This window comes from Heterodontus francisci, chromosome 37 (genome assembly GCF_036365525.1).
Source record: "Heterodontus francisci isolate sHetFra1 chromosome 37, sHetFra1.hap1, whole genome shotgun sequence".
NCBI classification, from domain to species: domain Eukaryota; kingdom Metazoa; phylum Chordata; class Chondrichthyes; order Heterodontiformes; family Heterodontidae; genus Heterodontus; species Heterodontus francisci.
In genome coordinates this window covers 18691017-18704045 of record NC_090407.1, presented here as the reverse complement: position 1 = coordinate 18704045, position 13029 = coordinate 18691017, and the positions used below count along the sequence as shown (strand labels likewise).

General features: G+C 44.2%; 1 protein-coding gene across 3 annotated transcripts in view; it reads right to left on the bottom strand.

Moving 5' to 3' along the window:
• Positions 1–13029, bottom strand: part of klhl21 (kelch-like family member 21) — a 38325-nt gene that overhangs the window by 12563 nt on the left and 12733 nt on the right. The window lies entirely within an intron of this gene.

Here is a 13029-nt window from a genome sequence, read left to right as displayed (position 1 = left end):
CCATCAACCAACAATCACCAAAATAAATTTTCTGGTCATTAACATATTGCTATTTGTGGGGTCTTGCTGTGTAATTTGGTTGCATGGTTTCTCACATTACAACAGCAACTTCGCTTCATAAAGTATTTCATTGCCTGCATGGTACTTTAGGACATTCCAAGGTGGGGAAAGGCACTTCATTAATGACAGTCTTTATTTTCTACATTAAATAGCAGTCTCATTGGAGACTGAACAAAGTCGACACTCCCAGTGCAACCACCAGCACAGGCAGCTCAGTCACACAGATTCAGTGACTGTACAAGCTCATGTCCATTCTTTCCTCTCCTCCTTCCTTGCTTGCTTTCTTGAGGGAGAAATATTGGCCAGGGCATCAGGAAAATTCGAAGAGAGTCACAAGATCTTTTGAAGTCTACTGGAACAGGCCCGGCAGGGCCATGGTTTAAAAGTTCATCCCGAAAGACGGCATCTCCAACCATGCAGCACTCCCTCAATACTGCACCAGGACATCAGCCAGATAACGTGTTCAAATCTTGGTGTGGAGCTTCAACACAAAACCGAAGCTGGAAATGAGTGTTACCACAGAGCAAAGTTAACACTATAGAACTGTAGAAATTTACAGCACAGAACAAGTCTGTTCAGCCTAACAGGTGTCTCTCCCCATAGCTCTGCATCATTCTCTATACCAAACGTTTATCCAATTTTCCCTTAAAAAGATGCAACGGTCTCCACTTCATCCGCATCCTGCAGCTAAGCAATCCATGCTCCTGTGTAAAGAATATTTTCCTAACTTCTCTCCCCACTCTCTTAAATCAATCATTCATTCCCCAACCAAAAGGAATATAATATCCCAATTCACCCGATCAAAACCCTTCAGAATGCTGATGCCTCTGCTAAAATCACCTCTTAACTTTCACTTTTCCAGTGGAAATAACCCCAGTCTTGCATGTCTCTCCTCATCGCTATAGTTTCCCAATCCTGGCATCATCCTCGGGAATACGTTCTGTACATTCCCCATGGTCTCAATGTCCATTTTACTATGGGGGTGCTCAGAATTACACTTTTTTTTTTAAATTCATTCATGGGATGTGGGCATCACTGGCTATGCCAGCATTTATTGCCCATCCCTAATTGCCCTTGAGAAGGTGGTGGTGGGCTGCCTTCTTGAACCGCTGCAGTCCATGTGAGGTAGGTACACCCACAGTGCTGTTAGGAAGGGAGTTCCAGGATTTTGACCCAGCGACAGTGAAAAATTGGCGATATAGTTCCAAGTCAGGATGGTGTGAGACTTGGACAGGAATTTACAGGTGGTGATATTCCCATGCATCTGCTGCTCTTCTCCTTCGAGGTGGTAGAGGTCATGGGTTTGGAAAGTGCTGTCTAAGGAGCCTTGCTGCCGTGCATCTTGTAGATGGTACACACTGCTGCCACTGTGTGTCGGTGGTGGAGGGAGTGAATGTTTGAGGATGGTGTGCCAATCAAGCGGACTGCTTTGTCCTGGATGGTGTCGAGCTTATTGAGTTGTCAACCAAAAGCATTAAATTTCACAGAATCACAGAATAATACAATGCAGAAGAGACCCTTCGGCCCATCGAGTCTGCACTGATACATTAGAACACCTGACCTGTCTACCTAATCCCATTTGCCAGCACTTGGCCCATAGCCTTGAATGTTATGACATGCCAAGTGCTCATCCAGGTACTTTTTAAAGGATGTGAGGCAACCTGCATCTATAACCCTCCCAGGCAGTGCAATCCAGACCGTCACCACCCTCTGGGTAAAAAAGTTCTTCCTCAATTCCCTCTTAAACCGCCCGCCCATCACCTTAAACTTGTGACCCCTCGTAACTGACCTTTCAACTAAGGGGAACAGCTGCTCCCTATCCACCCTGTCCATTCCCCTCATAATCTTGTACACCTCGATCAGGTCACCCCTCAGTCTTCTCTGCTCCAGTGAAAACAACCCAAGCCTATCCAACCTCTCCATAACTTAAATGTTCCATCCCAGGCAACATCCTGGTGAATCGCCTCTGCACCCCCTCCAATGCAATCACATCCTTCCTATAATGTGGCGACCAGAATTGCACACAGTACTCCAGCTGTGGCCTTACCAAAATTCTGTACAACTCCAACATGACCTCCCTGCTTTTGTAATCTATGCCTCGATTGATAAAGGCAAGTGTCCCATATGCCTTTTTCACCACCCTATTAACCTGCCCTTCTGCCTTCAGAGATTTATGGACAAACACGCCAAGGTCCCTTTGTTCCTCGGAACTTCAGAGTGTCAGGCCATTCATTGAATACTTCCATGTCACATTACTCCTTCCAAAGTGTATCACCTCTCACTTTTCAGTGTTAAATTCCATCTGCCACTTTTCTGCCCATTTGACCATCCCGTCTATATCTTCCTGTAACCCAAGACACTCCACCTCACTGTTAACCACTCGGCCAATCTTTCTGTCATGTACAATCAGTAACAGCAGGTGAAACGTTGTACCATTGGCACTCAATGTAAAACATCTAATCAAACATTTTAATCCTTAACAGATGCCTGCAAGCATTTTGCTGGTTCCTCCTATTCTACGAGTTTCCAATCACAGTTGGACTGCAGAGTAGGCAAGTGCAGACCTAGTGCCTCCCCACTAGGGGGCAGGAAGTGATCAGTTACAAGGTAGGAGCAGACCTCCAGCCAAGGGAGAGAGATGCAGCCCAAAAAGAGAATGGTTTGGAAATTAAACTTTGCAATAATAGTGAACACATACCTTGTGCTATTTTATCACAACAGAGTTTATGGGCTAACAAGAAATTATTTCTTTATTAAATATATTAACATCGTAAAACAATAGCTCTACAGTGTTGGAGCTTGGAGTCCTACATATTAGATTATCCAAATTTTCATCCCTGTTCTGTGCCAAATTAGCTGATGTGGGTCAGGATAACAGTGAGCGGGAGGGGAGGTACAACTGGACTCAGCACCATCAGTCATGGAGAGGAAACTTTTAAAATTCAGCCAGGGTTGCTGCATCTGATCACTATCCAGTGACCCCAGTTGTAAAGTGCCTGTGGGGACATTGGATGAGGGTAGGATTGGGCTCACAAGCAATGGTCTTCCCCCACAGTCAAATAGTTTAGGCTTGCGCATGATGAATGGTCATGTGTGTGAGGGGCTAACTGGCGACTGGTACCATGGAACCACACTTGCGCAAAGCACCAAGACCTTCAGAAGATGGAGGAGAAACTGGTAAGAAAAGTACAACAGACTTGTCATTTTACCAAATATGAAATCTGGATCCTTCATTAAACCAGCTGGAAACTTTTGTCCCCCTTTTAAATGGCTTCTGAACTCACTCAGATCTTTTCCCTGGCAACAAACTTGGTAAAGCTCATCGACTGAACATTTGATTAGGATTTCTCTCAGCTATATATATGCACACACACAGACTCATGAGTGAAAGGGCAGATATCTCGTCACAGCACATAGATCTCAGCCATGAGTCACTCTGGTGTCACCAGGAATGTGGCTTCATAGAGAAAAGCTGAATGTTTTTAATCACCAACACTCAAGGCTATAAACAAACCCAGCAACTCACCCACAGGACAACAACTTGTACAACTTGCTTCACAGAAGCTTAATCAATACAAAATTTGACACCGAGCCACATAAGGAGCTATTAGGACCAGTGACTAAAGCTTTAGTCAAAGAGGTAGGTTTTAAGGAGGGCCTTAAAGGAAAAGAGAGAGAGAGAGGCAGAGAGCTTTAAGGAGGGAATTCCAGAGCTTGGGGCCTAAGCAGCTGAAGGCAAAGCCACCAATGGTGGAGCAATTAAAATCAGGGGTGTACAAGTGGCCAGAGATAGGGAGAGGCGAGGCCATGGAGGGATTTGACTATAAACTCAGTGGGTAAATGCACCACCCTGTGAGAGGCAGGGTTGTGCAGCCCAGGAGAACCTCTATTTGGCTGCTGGTTGGCGCTGGGTTAGCCCATCTTACCCCAGACAACAGTTAGGATGCTGCAATTGGTCTGAATGCCCTGGTGCTAAGTTGTTAGTCATCCAGGGTTTCTTCTCTTAATCATGATCCACTGACAACTTTAGCATAGGACATGGTAGAGCTCACCCGTGAAACCCTCCAGTAATCTGCCAACACTCGCTGGCAAGAATAAACAAAGTGCAAGTCCTCAGGACAACCTAAAGCATCAAAGATCTACTTTTGAACTGAAGGCACTGCTGCAATGAGGTAGCTTAGGGCTGAGATAACCCCAACATATGTAAGTGCCTTTAGGTCTGAAGGGGAAAACATAACAGAATAGTCCACACGTGCAGCACAAGTTAGATGCTGAACCAGGCTGGTGGGAGTGTAGTGGAATTCCAAGTGATGGTTCAACCTTGTCTCCTTATGTATCGTAGTGATATAAATGGCACAATTATGCTGTGAACTGACTAATGTGTCACTATAATAATACATTGGGCATAGAGGGTTCTATAAGAAGGGAACCCAACAATGGCAGAGGCAATGAGACAGACAGTGAGAATTTATTTAAGGCTATCGGTCGCTATTCATCAAATTTTAATTGCTCTATCATTGGTGGCCATAGTTTCATCTGCCTAGGCCTCAAGCTCTGGAATTATCTCCCTATAACCTCTCTCTCCCTTGCCCCTTAAAACCTCCCTCTTTGACTAAGCCTTTGGCACCTGTCCCAAAATCTCTATGTGGCTTGGCATCACATTTTGTCTGAACGTTTTTGTGAAGCTCCTTGGAGTGTTTATACTACATTAAAGGTGCTTTGCAAATGCAAGTTGTTTTTGCCTCCACTGCATTTCCAAGCTAGTTTTATATAAATCGTCCATGTTAGAGTCAAAATATCCACTCGTCCCACTCCAAGTGTTGCTTTTGCTCCAGATTAGCAGAAAATCTTCCTCTGAAATCTTGTCTATGCAAATTCTTGTCGATAGGCGGCGCCACAACAAAATAACAGGGCCGAAATTCATTGTAGTACCGCAGCCACCCGTTGGTGGCGCCACGGTAGCGTACAGCGCCATCTAGTGGCAGATGTCTTTCACTGCATCAATATATAACTGCGTTACAGTGCCTCTCAGCGGCAATATTCCGGTACTACAGCAATTACTACAATGGAATTTTCTTTTTTTGGCTTAAAAATGTCAGTCACAAGATTACAAGGTAAATACAGAGAGGAATGTTATTTAGTCCATTCTAGCTTATCCATCCAGAAAGGCCATAAAATATTCCGACAAACTGCTGTTTTTGGAGCCTTGCTGTGCACAAATTGGTTGCTGTGTTCCTTTCATTGCAAAAGTGACCACTTAAAAATGATTTTGTTGGCTGTAAAGCACTGAGGACATCCTGAGGTTGCGAAAGGCATTATAAAAATGCAAGTTTCTTCTTTTATAAATGATTCCAGTGCTTTCGCCTTAGTTATTGTCCTCAAAGTCACAGAATCCAGAATTGTTACAGCGCAGAAGGAGGTCATTTAGCCCACCATGTCCACAGCAGCTCTCCAAATCAGCAATTCACCGAATGCCATTACCCGCCTTCTGCCCATAACCCTTCAGAGATTTGTGCACAAGCATCCCCAGGTGCGTCTCTTCTTGCATCCCCTTTAAAATTGTACCATTTAGCATGTAATGTTTCTTTCCAGGCTTCCTACCAAAAGTCCATTCCAGGTGTAGCTGATTCCTTGTAAAACAAAACTTCCCGACATCAGTTCTGCACTTGACTTTTACTAGTTTGTCCCCTTGTCCTGTCAGTGTCCCACATCCTCACTTTCTTCAGTTCATGTACATCTATATGACATTTCTTGCTATTCAACTCTTTTTCAAGGCAATAAAGCTCATCCCACAGAAGGGGTGATGTCTAAAGCTTTGCTACTAGTATTCTACAAAGACCATAGACAATTACCAGTAGAGAGTGAGATGCAGTCACAGAGAAATTATTGGGGGAAGAGAGAGATAGAAAGTTGTACTAAATGCAGAAACTGCCTGGACTGATCCAAAGTGAATCCATAGTTAGTCAGCTTCCAACCTGTTTGTTCCAAACCATTAGTTGGTGCAAGATCAAAAAGGAACAACAGCACAGTTCAAGCTCTTTTACTGTACTATCCATTACATACAAGGGCCATTGTAAGTGGACAAACTGGGCCTGACAGATCGTGGCTAGCTAGTGCACAGCAAAAAAAAAAAATCTCCAAATGAACCTTCTACACAAGATAACATCTCTGGTTCAGGCATATGACATTTGTCCATTTCATTGTGTTCTATACAAGTGCAGTCCACCATATGCACTGCACCCCAAGTGGCAAATACCCACTACATTCCAGAATTTTAGTTTTTTAAAATTCACTCTCTGGATGGGAGCATAGATGGCAAGATCCGCATTTATTGCCCATCCCTAGTTTTCCTGGAAGATTTGTTGTTACAGATGTGTGTACTAGACCATTTCGGAGTCAACCACAATGATGTGGGACTGGAGTCACATATGGGCCAGACCGGGTAAGGAGGGTAGCATTCCTAAAAGGACATTAGTGAACCAGTTGAGGTTTAGTGTCAATCCAACAGTTTCATGTCATTTTTACTGAGACCAATGTTTTAATTCCAGATTTTAAAAACTGAATTCAAATCCTCATTCTGCAATGGTGGGATTTGAATTCATGTTCCCCGAATTATTAGTCCAAAACTCTGGATTACTAGTCAGTAACATAACGACTACATTCCCATACCACTGCAATTCCTGATTTCAGATGTGACACTGTGGAGACACTCAGGAAAACACAATGTTTAACACCCCTATTTCCCAACTCTTAATGCATCTCCTAGCAGCTGGTTATAATGCAATCAACAGTGACAGTGTGTGTGGGCATGAAGACAGAAATATCAAATAAAGAGGACAAGCTGCAAAGGCCAGAAATACACAGTCTGTATCTGTGAAGGCTACAAACCCAAAATGTCATAACTTATTTTGTCCTGTTGCTGATCCTCTGCGTGCTCCCAGTATTTTCTGTTTCTATAACAGGGCTGCTGTCAGCTTAGCCGAGTGGGTATCACTTTCACCTCTGGGTCAGCAGGTTGTGGATTTTATAACCCAATTCCCACACCCCGGGCTCACAGCCCATTGTAGTACTGAGTGCCAAGTTGTCAGAGATGCCATCCTTCGGATGAGATGTTAAACCATGGGCCCCATCTGCCTTTTGGCGTGGATGGTAAAGATCCCCTGACTGTTTGGAGAATAGGCCTTCTCCCTATGTCTTGGCCACATTCCACCCTGAATCACAATAGATTACACACCCACTGCTGTTGGTGGGATGTATTGGCACAGACAAACGTTTATCGATACACCATACGCCAGAAAGTAATTAATTGTGACGTTGCACAAATGCAGGCATGGAGTTTCCGCCAATGGTGTGATCAACAGAATGTGCAAGACATTGCACTGATGCTGCCCAGATGAAGTTATGCTGAAGTTTCCATGCCAACAGCTAAACAGGCACATCCTGCTCTCCTGTAATTACAGAATTTAGCTGAATTTAAACAGAATTTAAAGTAATAGCAGCAGCAGGAGCAACACAACAGGATCAGGATAGTCATTGCAGGTACAGGTGATCACCACTGGATACATGTGATCATGGGTGCCTGTGCACCCAAGAATCTGGGCTCAACAGGTGGAAACTCGTCAGTGGACAGTGGATGGACTTTTGAACAAGTGTAAAAGATCATGGATACTCTGATGTAAAATGTTTATAGGTGTAATTCATGAATGCTCAATATTCCACTGTCTTTTGCACTGTTTCATTTCATTCTGCCTCGATTTCACTGTTATCTGAAGAAATCATACAGAAAATTGACCCAGTGAAGTATTTGCTTCCTATTTTCATATGTTGTACGGGTGCAGCTGCACCAGGCTGTGCGCTGATGGTTGGCAGCTGGCAGCATCTACGAGGGATACTGTGACTGGATTTGAATGTATATCGTTTCCATTCTGAGTCAATAGGAGACACTAGTTATATGGTCATTAACCCAAAGTTGTCAATCGCAAAATAACACAGGCCTCCTCCTCCCCACCTCACTCAGCCCAAGCCACTCTGTTAATGGCAACTTATAAAAGGTTGCTGAATACCAGCACATAAAAAAACCCTCAAAAGATTACAGCCTATTGCTAGGAGACTAGTCTACAATCCAGTCAGAGAATTCACTGCACCACATGGTGTCAGTCACAAACAGACTGGTCTCAGTGTGAAGCTTAAATCCTTCTCTCCTCAACTCCGCAATACTTTTATGGTTAGTTAGTTAAAGATACAGCACTGAAACAGGCCCTTCGGCCCACCAAGTCTGTGCCGACCATCAACCACCCATTTATACTAATCCTACACTAATCCCATATTCCTACCACATCCCCACCTGTCCCTATATTTCCCTACCACCTACCTATACTAGGGGCAATTTATAACGGCCAATTTACCTATCAACCTGCAAGTCTTTTGGCTGTGGGAGGAAACCGGAGCACCCGGAGAAAACCCACGCAGACACAGGGAGAACTTGCAAACTCCACACAGGCAGTACTCAGAATTGAACCCGGGTCGCTGGAGCTGTGAGGCTGCGGTGCTAACCACTGCGCCACTGTGCCCCTCTGACCCCTCTTCTTCTTAATTTCCTTATACCCTATCTTACACACTCTTCCCTCCTCCCGGCATCCTTGCCGTGTTAAAATCAGAACACCTCATACCCTCTCCTTCCTCAACTCATTCTTCCCTGGAATTTCAGAACTGTACAGCTTTGCATTTCCCTCAGTCTCTACTCTTCCTACAATCCATAGGCTTTAAAGACCCAAAGCTTGGCATCACATAGTCACTACTCAATTTAACTCACCTTCTACCCCAACTTGTGCTGTCCTGGGTCATGAACCTTGACCCTTCACCCTTGACTTGGGTTTATCAATGTTAAAATTCAGGGATCCACGGGGTAGATTTCAGGAAAGAGCACCAGCACAAAAAGGGAAACAACTGCAAATGCACAACTTTTTCAAACCAGAATTGTGATTTAAAGTTTCTAGCTGAGAATAGCCCTCGCGGTCACGTTTACACAGACTAGCACTGGAAAACAAAAGCACAGCACTGGTCTACCCAGGTTGCACTTGGCCTACACAGGACATGAGAAAGTGACAGCTCCTGACAGTCAATGTCCCCTGTAGAGGTAATTTATACTCCCCACACCATGAACCTGCCCAAAGCTGATGCTGCAACATGCATCACATCAGCACTTTACTCTGCATTGATAACATTCCTGTGAAGCGCCTCGGAGAATTTTGAAGACGCTACAGAAATTAAAGTTTTTGTTGCATTTCCACATGTACAAATGAAGCAAAAGAAACTAACAAAGGACCCCTTTTTAACACCAGTGCACAAGTTCCTTGATCACTCTCTTTAGGTTTGTTTGTGAGAGGCTTTCTTGAGACTCAGCTGGTTGAGATAGTGAGTGTTGCCAGGCAGAGAAGGAAGGTCCCAGTCTGTGCTGAGTTAACCAATCTCAGCATTAGAGACCAGTTCAGCACTCCTGGGTTAGGGATGGGTAAATCAGCCAGGGCTCCTGCTCATAATGCAGTGTCCCCCAGTTAGAAAGTGTGTGTATGTATCAGGTGAAGACAAGTTCAGGCTCAGCTAATCCCTTCACATCATGATGGAATAGCCTGCTCACACTCACTAGCTAGGTGCATACTTTAAAATGCTCACCCGAGTAAGGTGCAAGAGGGTAACCAATAACTGAAATCATATCCTAGTGTCAAAACACACACGGTAACATAGCCATGTAGATAGATACACACAGATATACACAGTAACACACATGCAGATAGATATACACCAATAAACAGGCAGATGAACAGTGTTACATATGTAAAAAAGTAATGCCCAATGCATTTTACACAGGACTAACTGATTCCTATGGTGTTGCTTATATGTTGTCTGGGGTGTTATTAACTTGCCCCGTCTCTTCAAGACCAATCCCAAAATAGGCATGTCCAGGAAATTGTAGATATTAAGGAGTGCTGAGGTCAGAGGATAGTTGTACCTCCTTATAAATTTCAGGCTGCAGAATTTTTTTTTTTACAAAATAGTTTTACATCTGTTCCAGTCAGATGTGTTTTGGACACTGGGTGCAAAACTAAATGATAGTAACTCATAGCAATTGGAAATTAAAACCCTGTCTGCCCTCCTAATCCCTGGTCTAGCATTGTAACCTCATTAAATAATGTGTTGCACTGCACTATAATAGTAGTGAGAAGGAGCCATCCTTATTATTTCTTTTCCTTCTGAAGTTGATGCGAGATACATGCACTTGGAGCTTTCCAAAGTGGCCATTCAGCAATTTCCAGCCTAGAAAGTGAGATTTTCAACACCCCACCAATTGGTAGCCATGAGTTCAGCTGCCTAAGCCTTAATGCCCTCAAATTCCTGATGTAAACCTCTCCACTTCTCTCTCCTCCTTTAAAAGACACTCTACTTCTTTTAGCAAGCTATTGGCCACCTGTCCTAACATCTCCTCACATGACGCAGTGTCAAATTTTGTTTGATAACCGCTCGAGAGTTGCCTTGGGACATTTTACTAGGTTAAAGGCCCTATTATAAATCCAAGTTGTTGTCGTTGTTGCGTTGGCGGGCTATTTGGCCACAAGTGGCATCACAGCCAACTTTCAATCCTGTCCTCATCCAATGCAAAGCACTGCCCCTTCCAACAGAGAGTCACTCAATAACCATCAACAGGTGCAGAAATGGTGACTGATTCTTCTGCTCCTTAGACCAAGGGCGTTGAGGCCAATTATTGCCCATCCCAACCACCACCCCCCAACCACTGCTCCAGCCAAGAGCACAGACAGGGCCTTGAACCTAGAATATTCTCGTTTTTATTTTAAATCATTCTGGGGATCTGGGTGTCACTGACAAGCCAGAATTTGTTGCCCTCGAGAAGGTGGTGATGGGGTTTCTTCTTGAACTTGTGGAGTATAGCTCAGTACCAAATCCCCACATAGCAATTACCCACTGTGCCATCGGTGAAACTGACAGCTTGCACATTTCATTAAACAACCAATGGTGAAGGTCACTTAACCCAAGGGAAAATAAACAGAATTAAATAGCTGGTTGTATTCTGATTGACTGAAGAGGTCAGTGTGGGTCCATCATTATAAAATTAATAATAGCACATTTCCTTCGATTTGCATAATTCACACCATCTGTGAGTCATAGAAGACAGAGGGTAGCAGTGGAAGGGTGCTTTTCTGAATGGAAGGCTGTGACTAGTGGTGTTCCACAGGGATCAGTGCTGGGACCTTTGCTCTTTGTAGTATATATAAATGATTTGGAGGAAAATGTAGCTGGGCTGATTAGTAAGTTTGCGGACGACACAAAGGTTGGTGGAGTTGCGGATAGTGATGAGGATTGTCAGAGGATACAGCAGGATATAGATCGGTTGGAGACTTGGGCGGAGAAATGGCAGATGGAGTTTAATCCGGACAAATGTGAGGTAATGCATTTTGGAAGATCTAATACAGGTGGGAAGTATACAGTAAATGGCAGAACCCTTAGGAGTATTGACAGGCAGAGAGATCTGGGCGTACAGGTCCACAGGTCACTGAAAGTGGCAATGCAGGTGGATAAGGCAGTCAAGAAGGCATACGGCATGCTTGCCTTCATTGGTCGGGGCATAGATTATAAAAATTGGCAAGTCATGCTGCAGCTGTACAGAACCTTAGTTATGCCACACTTGGAATATTGCGTGCAATTCTGGTTGCCACACTACCAGAAGGATGTGGAGGCTTTGGAGAGGGTACAGAAGAGGTTTACCAGGATGTTGCCTGGTCTGGAGGGCATTAGCTATGAGGAGAGGTTGGATAAACTCGGATTGTTTTCACTGGAACGACGGAAGTGGAGGGCGACATGATAGAGGTTTACAAAGTTATGAGTGGCATGGACAGAGTGGATAGTCAGAACCTTTTTCCCAGGGTGGAAGAGTCAGTTACTAGGGGACATAGGTTTAAGGTGAGAGGGGCAAAGTTTAGAGGGGATGTGCGAGGCAAGTTCTTTACACAGAGGGTGCTGAGTGCCTGGAACTTGCTGCCGGGGGAAGTGGTGGAAGCAGGTACGATAGCGACGTTTGAGGCATCTTGACAAATACATGAATAGGATGGGAATAGAGGGATACGGACGCCGGAAGTGCAGAAGGTTTTAGTTTAGACAGGCATCAAGATCGGCGCAGGCTTGGAGGGCCGAATGGCCTGTTCTTGTGCTGTACTGTTCTTTGTTCTTTGAACCATCTTTGGAATGAGAGGGGGACAAGGACCAGGCCCAGAACTGCAAACATATTCACTGAGTTTTCACCCACCCCCCAGCTTTAACAAAACCAGGTTTTTCTGCTTACAGGGTGCCCAATTATTATCATTTGAAGCATTTCTTTTTACACCTGCGCTATTAAATTAAATGCATCACCACTCAGACAAAGCAGTCATTTGTTCCTTGTTGCAGGAACGATGTGCACATAGATGCAATGCAGCTCCAGATAGATCATTAAACATTTACAAAATACATTAGCTGTTGTCCCATGGCATTGCTCACAGGAATGTCTGAGACCTGGTGGTGACCTGTTATTAGACAGTCAAATCCAGAGAAATGCAACTACTTATAAACTGCTTAGAGGGCACTTGTCACAGTTGATGGGGTGGTTTATGCCAGCTGCCTGCCTCTCTTCTGCGGTTGTGTCCATATCCAGGCATCCCTGGAAAGACAGCACAGTGTCTGCTGGTATACTTGATGCCTTCTTTGACCGGTGGGACCAGAATATGTCATGGACACTAAATAATATTATTGTCCAGCATGAACTCGATGGACTGAATGGCCTCCTTCTGCACTGTAAATGACTTTATGATTTAATTTTATAAGTTTCCTTTTTATTTATAAATTTGGATTGTATTGTTTGTGTCCCTTGAAAAAGTGGGCACTTTTTAAATTTGATTTTGATTGGTTTGTAGGATGACACCT